This window comes from Haliaeetus albicilla, chromosome 1, assembly GCF_947461875.1.
Source record: "Haliaeetus albicilla chromosome 1, bHalAlb1.1, whole genome shotgun sequence".
Classification (NCBI taxonomy): Eukaryota; Metazoa; Chordata; class Aves; order Accipitriformes; family Accipitridae; genus Haliaeetus; species Haliaeetus albicilla.
Window position 1 is genome coordinate 8,988,651 of NC_091483.1, and position 15,401 is coordinate 9,004,051.

General features: G+C 45.1%; 1 long non-coding RNA gene across 1 annotated transcript in view; it reads left to right on the plus strand.

The window, feature by feature from the left end:
- LOC138683641 (uncharacterized) overlaps positions 1-15,401 on the plus strand; it is a 37,006-nt gene that overhangs the window by 11,114 nt on the left and 10,491 nt on the right. The window contains exon 2 of the long non-coding RNA XR_011323179.1: positions 13,712-13,879. This is a non-coding gene — a long non-coding RNA (uncharacterized lncRNA). The remainder of the gene's footprint in view (positions 1-13,711; positions 13,880-15,401) is intronic.

The window sequence follows — 15,401 nt, forward strand, 5'->3', positions numbered from 1 at the left end:
CGTTATATTCTACTTACTGTATCCTTCCCCCCTGCGCTTTTGCAGTTTACCTCAGCGTAACTCTGCAGCAAGCTTAGACATGCAGGGAGTAAAGGCAGAAGCCACAAACCAGGCTGGTCATTTTCTTGTGTTTTTTTAAGGCTTCAGGTTAATTCCAGCTTAAGATCCCAAACTAAAAAAAAATTCAGAAACCCATTTAAAACAGAAGCTTAGCTTTGCGCTTTTGCGCTGTAGGCACCGCGTGGTTCGCCCTTAACTCTACAGGGCTTTTACACAGTCTCTCTCAGGGCTGGTTGTTTCAGTGTGTTAAGAAAGTAGGTCTCCTTGTGCTCAGGCAACTGAAGAGTCAAGCACCTCTTACGTAATTCCCTTCCTAAGTAGGCGAGCAGAAGGAATCCTTCCTCCCATAAACCTTTGGTGACACTTCACTTTGCACACTAGCCCACATACAGCCTGCCATGCCAAAGAGCAGTATGTCACTCATGCACTACATAACTGTATTGCATTTTAACAGGCCTGTGGCATCAAGGAAATTTATATTACCCCACGAATGCTCCAAAACGGAAATGCATGCAGTTACAGGCTATTGTAACCATAGCTACAGCTAAACAAAACACTCCCTTCCTCAGCTATTGTAGCGACCTAAATTACGGATGGTTCTGGCTGTCCTATACATCTGCAATGCTTCAGTGACTCTGCTTGGGCTCAGAGATCTGCCTTAAAAAGATGATTGTCTTACCAGCTATCTGCTCAACATTGTTTCTGTGCAAGAGTGGATCGTCCAGAATACAAGTTCTGGAGGCAGGAAGTTTCCCAATTAGTTTATCTGGGAACAGCCAGCCACGGAGAAATGGGCTCTTCTGGAGAAGCCTGGTAAAATTGAACAGAGACAAAAGTGACTGGGAACAACAGAGCTGAAAGAGGACATGGTAATATAGACTGCGGGGTGAAATAGCAAAGGAAAGATGTGCTGCAAGAGCTGGAAACCCTGCAGCCACCTTTGAGAGAAGGGGGCATCAGTGCCCAGGGCCTGGAGTATAATGGAGACCATCCAGATGTATTGGATGCCAGTTTTGCATTTTGTTAATTGACTTTCACCTCCCTGTGCCCTAGTTTCCAGATCAGTAAAGCGAGGATAACGGGCATCTCCTTTGCAGAGTGCTTTGAGATCTCCTGATGGAAGAATGCTAGATTAAAACATGGGTGGTTTTTATACACCCCTGTGCCAGATCCCAGAAGCAGCTTCTCATTCTCTAGTGCGAGAGACACAGCAGTAGTGGAAGAAGGGTGCTATGAGCCAGCATTTGGTGTAAGTTCTCTCATTTTGCATGTGAGCGTATCTCTAGGCCTTGCTGCAATCCACTATTCAAATTGTACCTTGCAGACCAAACCAATTATATTCCCCTTGAGCTTTTCTGTGCCCTTCATCCCTCTGATACCTATGTATTTTGCCAGTCTCTTGTTGAAAAACCTGGAGACGTTGGTCCTTGTTGTACACACTAAACTGAGGCTGGTAAACACTAAGCTTAAAAAAAGAATGTTCTTCCCTTTCAGTGACCAAGTTTCCTACATTTCTGCAGGAGTAGTGCAAGGCTGTACAGATGAGCATTCAGCAAAGGGGTGCGTGCATGCCTACTTAGTGAGCAACCCTGAAAAATTCCGGTTCATTACTTTGCTCAGCACGGGCAGGATAGTTGCCAGGTCCTCAGGGCAGCAGTTGGCTGCCCTTATCCTTTCTCTTCCTGCAGTTCCCTGCTTCACTTGCACGTTATTGTCCAAATTCAGCAGATGTTAAGCTGGGATGCTACAGACAATAGTCTTCTCCTCTGATTCATCCTTAGAGCAGGCCCTGTCCTGTGTAGGAAAGAAGGCAAAAATAAAATATTACCTGTGTGTGTAATGAGGCTGTTTCATAATGCATACACACAAGACAGCCAAATGAGGGTTGTGCAGACATGCTATTTCCAAAGGTACCCAAATAAATGAAGCTTCCTACTTCCTTTATAATGGCCCTATTTGGACAGATTTGTGACCTAACCAGCTCTGGGGTGAATCCTGCTGCTTGGCAGTCTGTACAGCTCAGGAGTGAGTATTGTGGATGAGGGTGGTTGTCTCGGACTGCTGAGCCATTCCTCAAGTAGTCACACTTCAGCACCTTTGTATAGCAGTGCTGCGACTTGTCCCAGGGGGAAAGGAGAGGGTCAGAACTGAAAAAGCCCTGGGCAGTAGTCAAAAGGTCTGTTGGCTCAGCTTGGTTGGTCCTGGAAGAGGCTTCTTCCAAACCACTGGTTCTTAAATCTAGTTTGTGTGCCTGGATCGTAGCAGCTGTAGCAGAGGATTTTCCTTTGGGTTCTGCCCTACAGCTGAGCGCACTTTGCTGTACAGTGCAGGCTGGTCCTAGAGTTCAGTCTTGGACCTCAGCATCCCAAACGATTGAAAGACCAGTGGCCCGCTTCGATGCTACAAAGTTAGATGTGCTTTGCCTTTAGAGTGTGAGGAGTTAGGCCAGGCCAGGAGACCTGCAACAAGAGAACATGAAAAAAATGCAATTATCCCACATGTGTATGTTCTTGTGATAACTGAGGTTGTTACAGATGTAGGAGATGCAGGTTCTGTATATCTAAAGACCTTTGCAACCAATAGCACTGGTGGCCTACACTTCTGCCAGTGTGCTGCTTCTGGTGCCTCCAGAGCAGTTACTCTTACTTTTTAAATTCTGTTATAACTGGTCTCCATTGCACTAGCAAGTATGCTGGTATGGTAGAGCTGAAAGGGAACAGCATACTCTAGGGAACAGCTGGCAGCTGCAAGGATTGCCGGGCAGCCTTCAACAAAATGTTCGTAGTGAGGTGCAGACTAAGGCTTGAACTACCTCTCATTCATGCTGAGAAGATGTTTATCGGCAGGTTGTTAACCCAGAGGGAGCCACTTCTACGTCTCTTATTCTCCCGTTGAAGTGCTTCTACTTTGGTTTCATCGGCTTTTTGTAAGATCTGAGAGATGCTCAGGGTCACTCCCTAGGGTAATAGCTGCACCACGTTCCCTCAAACCAGGGCCACACACATCTGGATTCTTACCTTCAGTTCAACTTCTTGATGTTAGTGGAGAGGAACAATTAGATCAGAAGATACTACTATAAGAGTGCCACATTTGTAAAAGAAGCGGGTTGTTCCTATCTTCTAGTGAGCAAGGACTGTGCTGGCTGTCATGGCAGTCTAGCTCCCGACAGCTCTGTTAGGCTGTGGAGTCAGGAAGGTAAAATAAGACCACTAAGCACGTAATGGTGAAGGGCAGCTCCAGCAGAAAAGTCTGAGGGAGAGACAAAAAGCTCTGTTGGTCTAGGCACCTGCCTGAGATAAAGCACTGCTTCAAGTCTTGTTCTGCTGGTTTTGGATCTCAAGTGATTCATTTCTCCCAGAGCCGTTTCTCAGAGTGATGGAGCTGCTGACCTCCTAGGTCATGGTCCCCCTTCCTCCATATCACCTCCAGCTCTCCTGTTTGGTGCAACAATACCATCAGAGGAGCGAGTGCTTCGGTGCTGGCTTCTGAGATGTTGTCCTGGTTTCAGCTGGGATAGAGTTAACTGTCTTCCTAGTAGCTGGTACAGTGCTATGTTTTGAGTTCAGTATGTGAAGAATGTTGATAACACTGATGTCTTCAGTTGTTGCTCAGTAGTGTTTAGCCTATAGTCAAGGATTTTTCAGCTTCTCATGCCCAGCCAGGGCACCTGACCCAAACTGGCCAACAGTGTATTCCATACCATGTGACGTCCCATCTAGTTTAGGAACTGGGAAGGGGGGGGCAGGGATTCGCCGCTCGGGGACTGGCTGGGTGTCGGTCGGCGGGTGGTGAGCAATTGCCCTGCGCATCATTTGTACATTCCAATCCTTTTATTACTACTGTTGTCATTTCATTAGTGTTATCATTATCATTATTAGTTTCTTCTTTTCTGTTCTATTAAACCGTTCTTATCTCAACCCAGGAGTTTTACTTCTTTTCCCTATTTTCTCCCCCATCCCACTGGATGGGGGGGGGAGTGAGTGAGCAGCTGCATGGTGCTTAGTTGCTGGCTGGGGTTAAACCACGACAGATGTGTTGCAACTCTAAGCACCTACAGGGAGTCAAGGCAGCAAAAGCAGGTATTTCTCTTTGTCCTGACAGGGAGGGAGAAGCCCTCCAACAGTGCACTGAGAGGGATAATTGCTGCAGTGTGTTTTCACCTGGGGAATGATTAAACAAAGATTTGTAGTCTTTGCTTGGGCATGAGGGGAAACAGAACCATGAACTTTAATGTCCCATCCTTCTTTAGACTTCTGCTAGCAACATCTCTTATTCTCTTTGTTGTAGCTAAAGAGGATGAAAGAGGTAGGCTAAGTGCCTGGTGCTTTGGTCAGGATGTTGGGCCAAAAGGAATGCGAAAAAGCAGGCCAGCAGCCTGCAGAGCAGCATCAGCCTTTCTACCTCCCGCAAGCTACACAAACTCCCCACTAGTAGAGCTTATTCCTCTGGATGGGATAGGAAGAAGGATTTCTTGGTTGCTACTTCTCTTGACCCAGGCACAGCTCTATGTGAGTTGGTCTTATAAGCTGGAAAAGTGGGACAAAGCGAGCTGGAATTTGCTCTTGTAGCCTTTATCCTACAGGCATATCTCAAGGGCCAGTTTCTCTCTGTTGCTCCTGGAAGTGCTTTGACATGCACAAGTTGAAGAGATTTTGCTGTTTGAAACCATTGGAATATGAACTGTCTGTTGTTCATATACTCTCCAAGCCAGGATTTCACAAGTTGCAGCCAATGACCCTGTGTAATTATTTGTTAACCATCCATTTGTACCAGTGTTGCCCAGAAATCTTTTCTGCTGAAGAGCAGGGAGGTAAGGCCTGGACCTCGATGCCAGGAAATTGTCTCAAGCCCCAAATCATTTAGACCCTCTGAGTTTGTTGTTGCTAATCCAACTTTAACTGTAGTACAGCTTTGAATTGACAATGACTTCAGTCAGTTCCAAGCATACATTCCACCATCACATTACACAGAAAGTAAGTCCTGCTTGTGTTACAAGCCATGGGAAAGTGGCTCTTTCTCACTAGGGAGCAATTGCTGGGCAGCGTGGAAGGGCTCTGAAACTTTTATGTTTGGGCTGGTGGAAAGGGCTGTCAGAGGGCTGTGTTTAGTTTTGGTTTTATGCAGACACACCATCTTGCCACGAGGAGCAAAGGCATCTCCGTCAATGAGACAGAACAAGTTAAATTTTGAGCTCTGTCTTGGGACTCTCAAGTCAAACGAGATGCTTCAGAGCTACCTTCTCTGTCAGAAACGTCTAACCTGTTCAGCAGTCTCTGTATTCTCTGTGTTGTATTACTGGTGATGCACACAGGTCTGTAACCATTTGGGAAGTCTGGCAGAGCATAAACAAAATTATATTTGGTTACACATAGCAACCCAAAACCAAGTTACCTGTCATCTCAATGTCTAAGTTTTGCATTGAAAACGCAGAATAAATTAGACGTCGAGCCACTGGTGTTGGATGCACAGTACCCAGATTATCTGTGAAACTTCCTAGATAGCCACCATGATCTCAGCTATGATTTAGAAATGAAGAGAACAAGAGATCAGTTTGTATTCTGGCATTACTTAGTGTATGCTTGTTTGTGGAAAATCCGCTATGGCCTTCCAGTGAAAAAGAAGCAGTTTCTTGTGTCTGCAGACCCGAGTGCTCACATTCTGTGGGGAAATGAATAATTTTAGGGTTTGTTGGTTTATTTGGTTGTTCATAACATGCAAAGTACAAGCACTCTCTAATCCCCTCCCATCATTCTGGCTAAACAGGCTCACCCTCTGTTCAGAGGCATGAGGTCTTGGCAGGAAGGTTGCACCCCTTGGCTGGCTTTCCTTCTCCATTGACTCTTGAAGAGGGATTGCTGCCTTTTGCAAGGACCATTTGGATTTGTGCTGGGAAGCAGCGCCCCAGCACAGCCAGCCTGGTACTGCCTCCCCTGCTTTTCATCCTTCTGGCCTGCACCGAAGCACCTGCTTCCTGGGAAAAAACACATCTTAATGTTTTCTCTTCAGATGGTAGGACCGCCTTGCCACAGAAGAAAACTGTGCTTAACGCTGCAGGGCTGCAGTCACCCTCAGTCACCCTTACGGCCCCAGCAGAAACCTCTTGCAAATGCGCTGAATGTAGACTTGTCCTTCAGCATCTAAGTGAAACTGCATCGAGTGCATTCATCTCACTGATGAGGCTTGTCCGCTACATCGAGCTATTCAGGCAGAACAGGCAAGTATATTATTAAGGCACTGCGACTGGTCCTTCGCAAATCACGTGCATCTGATTTGTGGTGGAGAGCTCTTCCCCCCACCCCGATTTCTCTTTCTGCTGTGGGAAAGAACAACATTAGTTTCCAACACTGCCTCAGACAAAACACCTGAGGGTCTTAAAAAGTTTTCTTGTTTTCTGGTATGCTACTTCCTTTTCCTGTCTGGAGGATTTAGACTTTTGCCCTGGGGCAAGCAATCTCCCTGTGCCCTCTCCTCACTCTCTTGTCACTAAAGCTACTCCTCTCTCTGCAAACCCATGGGACAGTGATGGGGAGCAAGGGACAGAGAAGAGTTAATGTCACTGATGTAAAACCACAGTGTATTTGAGTGTTTGTTTAGTACTTCACAAACTATAAACCACTCTGTGGGGGTGCTGGAAATAGAGATAAATGAATCTGAGTAACTTCACAGACCATCATTGTTGGTTTTGGCGGGTATATGAGAGTCCTCTTCCCCACTGGAAGCCATGTCGCCACACAGTAGACAGCAGCTCTCCCCTAGGCTGCACACTGCTGTTTTGTGTCCTGGACCATTTTTGGTAATCACCACGTCAGTGCAGAGGCAGTGGTCAAATGTTTATTAGTTTATGAGTCCAGGACCAAACATGTTACGGTGACGTGGTCACATGCCTTCCTAGTGATCAGCAGTACTTGAAATCCAAGTTACTGTGACGCACTAAGTTGAAAATTAAAGAAGGATCTAATGAGCAAAAACTTGCAACACCCAGAAAAGACTTCTGGAGCTGAGCCTATCTTTTCAGGACAATGTATTCCCTCTACTTGCTGACAATGCATGGTTCTGCCAAACTTTCTGGTAACTTGAAATCTACTTTCCGGAGAAGAACATCTCATCACATCCTAACACCTCATTGTTGGCTCTGAACTATTGTGAAACATAATTGTGCCCTATGGCTGAAAGGCAAACAAAAGAAACCATCTCTTCAAGCCCAGAAGTAACACTGAAAACTTACGTGTCACAGCAAATGGGTTACATGTTGAAGAAAGGGAAAGGCAGGAAAAGAATGAGGGGAAAAAATAGAAAATAGAAACAATAACATAACCTTCACACCATTATGTTCACTAGACTTTGATAATCCCTTTTCAAAATCTTTTAGGTAATTTTTGAACCCGTTTATACTTTTGACTTTCAGGCTGTGGCAGTGAGTTCCACAGGTAAACGATGCACAAAAAAAGTGAAAAAGCGTGATGGCCCCAGTGAGTCCATTCAGGCAGCAGCACTAGAGCAAATCACTGTGTGGAAAAGCTCTTCTGTTTCACAACTGCAGTCTAATAATTACAGTTATTTTTGCCTATTTCTTGTGTTACAGGAAGAAGTGAAAAACCATTCCCTGATCGCATTCTCTGCTTCACTCCAGAGCTCTGACATGTTCCCTTTCAGTCTTCTCCTTTGAAGTGAGAGAAGCCTTGTCTGTTTCTTCTCTTCTGCTGCTGCAGCCATTTTAAGTCCCTCATCAACAGTGTCACCTTAGACTTTCTTAGTTCTGAAGAAAAAAGAGGTCATAGCAGTGGGATGACTAAGACTACGAGTGGATTCAAGATGTTACCACATTGTTGAAGTAGACTGTGGCACAACTGTATGTTCTTAACACCTTCTAATATCCTCTGGGCTTTTTTGGCCTCTGCAGGGCACTGTGTAGGAGGAGGAAGACTCATGCTGCATTCAGCCTGGACAATTTTAGGAAGGTCTTTGAGCTTTGCTGCTGCTTAGACTAAAAAAAGAATAGGCAGAGCTTTTGGTGGCTTGGAGAGCAGCGATGTCTAGGGGTGGAGAGAATTCTGCTCTATGAAGACATCTGAGGGAGGTTCACGAAGGGAAGGAATTAAAAACTAAACAAAGCTCTTCGGTTTGGGCTAAGGTGAGGCCGAACACAAGAGACTGAATATGAATCAAAAGATTGAGTGTACCTCAGGCTCGTCCGGAGGCCTTACGTAAAGCTCCTGTCCCAAATCGTCCTGTCTAGATTACTGCTGCCAGAGCACGGCTTGGGCCAAAGAGCACTGTGGGATCTGGGACTGCCAGCATATCTCTAGTTGTTGGATCCGCACTGTGGCATGTCCTGGAGGGACCTGACACGTACATGCTGTCTCCTTTCCTGCAGCTTTAGGAACATGGAGAAGACAATCCTTCTCATGCCACTTGATGCAGCTCCTTGCAGGGAGGTCAGTGCAAACATTTTTTCCAAGCGCTTAAAAAACGTAAAGCCGGATATTTCCATTGCTAGAGGATTAGGTAAGCTTAAGTAAATTGTCATGACCACCTTTTCTGTCCAGGCCTGGAGTGTCTTTGAGATGCTGTTTTCAGAGCAGTGCTGTCCTCTGAAATGGGCAGCCTGAGCAGAGTAGCTGCTGCTGTGCTGCTTTCACAATAAGAACTGCCATTACTTTGAATGTGCTGAATTCCTTTTGGCCTATATCTTGGAGAGCTAAGAGAAAAAGGAGCAGCTCCCTTCCTGTTAAGAGCTTCTTCTCCTTCCCCCACCAAGTTTCTATTAAACTGCCCTTGTGCAAATGCCTCCTGAAAGTCAGTAATTAAAGTCCGTGGTATTACATGCAGATAAGTGAAGGCAGTTTCTGATTAGTCTGCATTACAGAGTGCACAAAGGGGACAGATGCAGTCAGGAATCTCAAATCGCAAGTTACATTTCTTTGGTTGTAAATGAAGTATGTTTGATAGGGAATTGCTAGGACAACAAGCATGGCACTCTTGCCTGCTGTTATACAGCACAGAGCAACCCTCATACTCAGAAATTACAAGTAGAGCCCTCAAAAAACTCTTAAGGTTGGTGTAAACTTGACGAGACATGGTGTTTTAGCCTGTGTATTTTGAATGGCATTCATCTTTGAGAATTCAGGGGTCAAGCATTTTAATACCTGTAACCCTGTGGGCTAGAAAGGTAGTTCTTTTTCCTTCCTTTCTTTAAAATCAAAGGTGGGAATCTCATGCAATTGCAGGAATTGCAGCTGTAAAAGGGAAAGATTGCTCTGAGATGAAGAGTGCTGTCACCATAGCTGGTGATACTACAGATTATTTTCTGGTAAGTGCTGGATGAGGCCCCTCCTCAGCCTTCCGGGAAACCCAACTTGTTGATTCCTCTTTCCAGTTTTGTTTCACAAGACTTCTCTTTTGTGGTTGAAGCCTCTCTTTGCCAGCCCTGAAACTGATGACAATGTCAACCTGAGATCAGGGGGAGCAGCAGTAGGCTCCAAGCCGGTAAGCTAACATCCCATTATACAGTGCCTCAATCTGTATTCATTAGCTCCGACTGTCTCCTCTGTCAGCAATGATGTATTTTTTTCCCGAGGACCCGGCATCCCTTTAAGCTGCAACACTGGACATACTTTAAACAAGTATCATCGCTGTCATTATGATATGACCCTTCAGCCAAATACCCAGGGCAACCATCAGACTGTCTAGGGCTCCTTCTCTGGAATAAATGAAACTGTGGCTCCATCTCCATCCCAGACTTCACCCTCTGGGAAGGACAGCTGAAACTTTCCTAGTCATTCAGACAGCTTTCCTCCTACTTCTTACACCTCCCCAGCCCCACAATATGAAGAGCCTGTTTTCAGTTCTTCTCTGCAGCAGCCGGATTTATTAAAAGCGTGGGGTGGAATGAATTCTGTTGTTATCACACCTGCTCAACACACTCTACAAATGGGCAGACTGAGAAACTCGGAACCAAAAAAAAAGCCTGTGAGCGAGTTTCTGTTCAGACAGACAGACAGACCTGCAGTCTTGCAGAACAAAACCTTTTTCCCTGTCCTCTCAGTCAAACCCAAGCTTCCTCACTCAGCTCAACCCTTTTCTTTTGTACAGTCAGAGTGACCTCTCACCTGGGGCTTGCCTGCCCAATTTGTAAGCCCTTTAATAATGATAATCCATTATCCTACTTTACACATCAAAACGCACACAGGCTCCTCCCAAACAAGAGAACTTGGCGGATGAGCCGTGGGTAAAAAGCACAATTGTTTATACAAATGATGTTGTTCAAGAGTATCACTTCCCTTTTTCCTCAGCAGAAGGAAAAGATTTCTTCCCCTCTAAATCTTACAGAAGTAGTGTTTATAATTAATCACTGCAGTATGAGGTTTATACAGACACAAGATCACTCTGCTGTAGACGTACCATGTACTAAGGATGCAGCTGGCAAAGCCTCGCTGTGTCCCAGTGTCTCTCCAAGACCACTTCAGAGATGGCCTGGAGAGGGGGGCTGGATCAGGCTTTCCCTTGCTGCAGCATTGCGTGTGGTTTTCTGCATTGCATCGTAGCCCTTTATAACTGTCCTAGTTTTTGTCCAGCTCTAAAGGTAACTCGTGCTGTATGTGATTATGGAGCATCTAACACAAGAAGTCTCTAATTTGAGCTGAGGATTACCTAAGTGTCTGTGGCAACTTCTTCATGGAGGAAGCTAATTAATCACAATGTGTTCCAGCTTCTCTTAGAGACGACGGCTTCTGGTATCATTTTGGAGTGGGCAATAGGAAATGATAGTGAATCTGTACACATCGCAGTCCCTCATAAGCCACAAATAACGTATATTAGAGCTCCTTCACATCCTGGGAGTGGAAGAGTGGGGGTCTGCCCTAATGCGGACAGTGCATGCAGTGGACATGCCACACTCCGCCAAGGGGTGGAAAGGATTGTCACTGCAAATATGTGGGCTGTTCTGCATGGTCCTTCTTCATTACATCATGCCACTTCAGTTGACACGGCTCGTCATAGTTACCGTAGCAAACCTGTTAGCACCTTTTAGATCTATGTAAATTCTGGTGTTGATGAATTCAGCAGCTTCCTTTTGAAAACCTTTATTGGGTGACTTTCACACTGCCCTCACAGAGCCCTGTTCCTTGAAGTCAATGGGAGATCTGGGTGTGGTGAAACGTCAAGATCAGACCTGTAAATCGGATGATAAAGAGAGGTGAATCAGTAGGAAATGCTCTTGGGGAACAACGTATTCCTCTCCCATCAATTAAAAGCGCAGGGAATGGTTCAGGAGTAGCTTCCCTCCGACATGTAAGAGACTATATTTCAGCAGCATAATGGTCTAGTAGAGCTTTCTAATAGGTTGAGGACATAAAAGCACGCTTGTGCTAAATAAATTGTTCAGGCCATCTAATAAAATCCATTTCTGAAGAAGGATATGCAAATTTGTGTGGTTGCTCCGAGGATGCTTTCAGACCTCTTGTATAGTATTAGCATATCCTGTGGCAGAGCCCAGTCCCCAGCAAATTGACATGCTATGTGCTATGCCCCAAAAATGTTTGATGTGGCTCTTCAGGCTTCAGGTGCTCAGCCCTAGGGAACATATTCTGCTGTGTCCAAATCTCTTAGGTACTCTGAAAGCTTCCCTTACTCACTGACTCCTCCCGAAATATCTGTGGCAGGTCACTGTGGAAATTATGTGCCATTTCTGTCCATTTGGTTGCTGAGTTTATTTAATTAATGTTATTCCGGCTTTCTTGCTGACTTCTTCTCTCTTCATTGTTTCATAAGCCAGTGGTACTTAGCCTGTTGTGGGTCATAAGTCATCAAAAGGTTGCCTGTGACATCATTGCAAATAAAATAAAAATGCATAAAAACATGCCCACGCATGCACAGAACCAAAGTGGAGAGATGGAAATAGTAAATGAATGGGCAAGTTTTCACTGACAGCAGTCGCAACGTTCCTGGTACTGTTTGCTCATGTGAGCTGCGCTGGCACAAGCTGGTTCTTGGGCTTTGTCCCCAGAAAATGAGGTGGGCTTCCATTAAAAGACAGATTGAGAAATGCCGTTGCCAGCGCTCGACATCACTGCTCACATTGTCTGTGCTCCTCCCTTAGCCCTGTTAACCACGGCTCTGCTTCTACCACCACCCCATCTTGGGACTTTCTGTATTGCTTATGGCACGGTGTTTGTGGAGCCAAGTGCCTTTTCATGAGCTGTTTCATCATCTTGCTTGAATCACGAACAACAGCGGGGCTAATAAAAGAACCTTTGAATGCTCTGCAGATGGAAGATGTCATACTGGGAAAATCAATCCGCAGATCTGCTCTTTGATGGAATCTAGCTGCAGGCAGATGCTTTCATGTACAGCAGCATCTTCCCAGACAGATTATTTCCTTGCTCACACTGTGTACAGTCGTGCAAGTCCTGGGATAAGCAGCTTTGCACTGTAGCACTTTTATAAACACAACTAGAGTTCCTTTCTCATCCAGGTTGCTTCCTTTTGGGGGTGTTTTGGGATGGATGAGAAAGAAAACACTGGCAGTGACCATCTGACTCGGTAAATCTAGTCTCAGGATTAACAAGTAGCAATTCAGCAGGGGATTGCAGGAACGACCCGCTCACTGCGTTGTGAGCTGCGGTCACCTTTCCACCCAGCCCCCAGCACAATACACACTGAGGTAAATGAGATGGTAGAGCAAATACCTAGCCTGTCCAGTTGCTCAGAAGAAAAGGCAGGAAATTGTTTTGTCAGCATTTCCATCTAGTTTCCTCAACATTTTTAAAGTTAAAAAAAAAAAAAAATAGAGCCACCTCCATTGCTAGGAGTGAAATGATAAGGATCAGATAGGAGCTCTGTTCAGACAGCTGTGCAGAAAAGGTCTGGAGTTCTCATCAGAAGACGAGACACATTGAAACATGTTGTGATACTTTCTTCTATTACTCATTATCGCATTTGCACCTAGAAACAGCATGAAACTCCCAACGGGCCAAGTGTTACACATGCCAACCTCCAGAGAACCTCCATAAACAGAGAAAAGGGCATCCCTTTATACGTGCCGATCTCATACACACACACTGAAACAACAATAAACCCAACCTGTGAACTCATTACATTTTTATGAGCCTACATTTTGGGCAGAAGTTTCTTTTTAGTGAGATTTTGTTTGGTATCCATTTCCAACAGCTAAAACTAAAAATAGTGAATTACCACGTAACCTAATCTAGCCTGACTCAGCTACTTTCTTCCGGGTTTATTTTTTTTTTAACTCAGTGTCAATTATTGAACATTAACAGCCTTCCACAAGAGAACTTCTAGACAGTGCCAGTCCAGGGGAAACATGGGAAACTGCAGTGTAGCGTGTGGGTTTGTGAGCTTTGTTAATGAGGAATGAGTCTTGCAGCGGAGATTGCCTCCTAGAGCACCTTCCCACCCCATTTGCCTTTGTAACCCCCTTCCTTCCACCCATAGTTGTCCTAAACACACCTCGTGGCAACATGAAAAGGCATTTGTTTGCATGGAAAAGCAACATTGGGATAGTGCCACTGTGCTCTGTCTTTGGTATGAAAAGCAGGAGGTTTTCGTCCTTCAAAAAAGAGTTGTTTCTTTTTTTTTTTAGCTTTTCTTTCTTACTTTGCTTCTCATCATAGTTTTTCTCCCCGTTTTGCAGCCCACAGCCCTGGAAGCTCATTTCCACCAGGAGGTGCCACTGCGCATTACCCATAGACTGAGCGGCTGGCTCTGCTCCACATCACGCATTAGAGGGACTGTGAAAGAAGAATGGGCAGAGGGAAATTCCTCCCAAGGCGTTTTTATTCAGCCATCCTCAAATTCCCATGTGAGTATTGCTAAAATTCAAACTGGGTATTACTACTTGGCAACTGCAGCTGTGGGACACAGCACTATATATATATATATATATATAAAAATAAAATTGTCTGTCTTTTCTACACAGCACTTCAGTGGCTTCCTCATAACAGTTTGTTCTCTTTATTGTTTTGCTCTTTGTTCTTCCAAAGTGCAGAAAGTTTATTTCACTTAATATCTCAGAGTTAATGACAGACAAAAGGAAGTGGGTATGAAGTAGCTTATATACGCACTGTGAAAACCTGGTGCCCTTTCTATTTATAGCTCTGCTTGAACTTTCATTTATTTAGTTGCTATTTTGGTATGGCAAACATTCCATCTCCTGGGGAAAGTACGTCAGCAGTGCAGGTGAGCAGGAGGGAGAACATATCGGTCATGCAGACAAATATTTAATGGCCTAGAAACCGTTGCCGTTCCCAGAAAGCATATATAACCAGAGTGCTACTGAAATGAAGCTTCCCTTGCACGGTCATTCAGCTAATAATAAGTAGAGCAATGTTTTGAGGTAAACCCAAACCTTTTTACTGACTTCATATCTTTTATTAAATTTTAAATGGAAGGAATTTTTAAAATTTCTGTTCTCAGTGAAATAGGTTTGTCTGATAAAGTAGATACCCTTGGTTGCTTGTCCCATGCTCTGCCTTCGGGGTGGAGAGCTGGCTAACAAGCATTAAAAAGCTACAGGTGGGCTTTTTAGTCCTGGCCAAGGGGGTTTCCTTAGCTGTTGAGTTCTCACATCTTTCTGTTGTGGTACAGCCAGGGTCAGCCCAGAGTCCAGATCACTGGACAAGTCCATGGTGATCAGGCAGGTCTGAGGTCGGGCAGGAAGGCAGCCCACAGGTTGGGGTCAGTGCCCAGACCAATGAAGATTGTTTCTTCACTTCTAACATGGCTAAACTGAGGTGGAACAAGCTTAATTCCCATGGATAACAATAAGCAGAAAAGCGTGGGCTTCCAGTGGCCCATAGCCTCTTCCTAAGAGAGAGACCTGAACAACTTCATGCCTGGATGGTCTTATCACATTGGGCCAGGAGCACACATGAGTGTGAGGTGGCCATCTCCAACTGTCCCTGAGCGCTCAGCCCAAATGAGCAGGTACCCATCTGCATCTGTCTGAAATAAGAGTAGCGTTTGTCTTGAAACAAACCTCTGAGTCATTGTTACCCAGACCTACGCTCTAGTAGCCTCTGTGACACTTCTCTAAGTAAGGGATTGTCCCAGTACTGCTTGCTGGCTATGGTGGGACTTCAAAAGAATGGGGTTGGTTGGAAGTGGGTACTCCAGAGATAAGCTGTCAGCCGTAACTAGATGTCAACTGCATTGCAGTCATGTGTGTTGTGGAAGGTGTGAGAAACTCTGTGAACCCCCTTTGCTAGCAGGTATGAAATTATCTTAGAAGTGCTGATAAAAGGGATTCAGTCTGTGTGAGATAGGCAAGGCAGGTGTCACTCTGGCACAAGCCAGAGCCGTAGCCATATTGCATATGTATGACA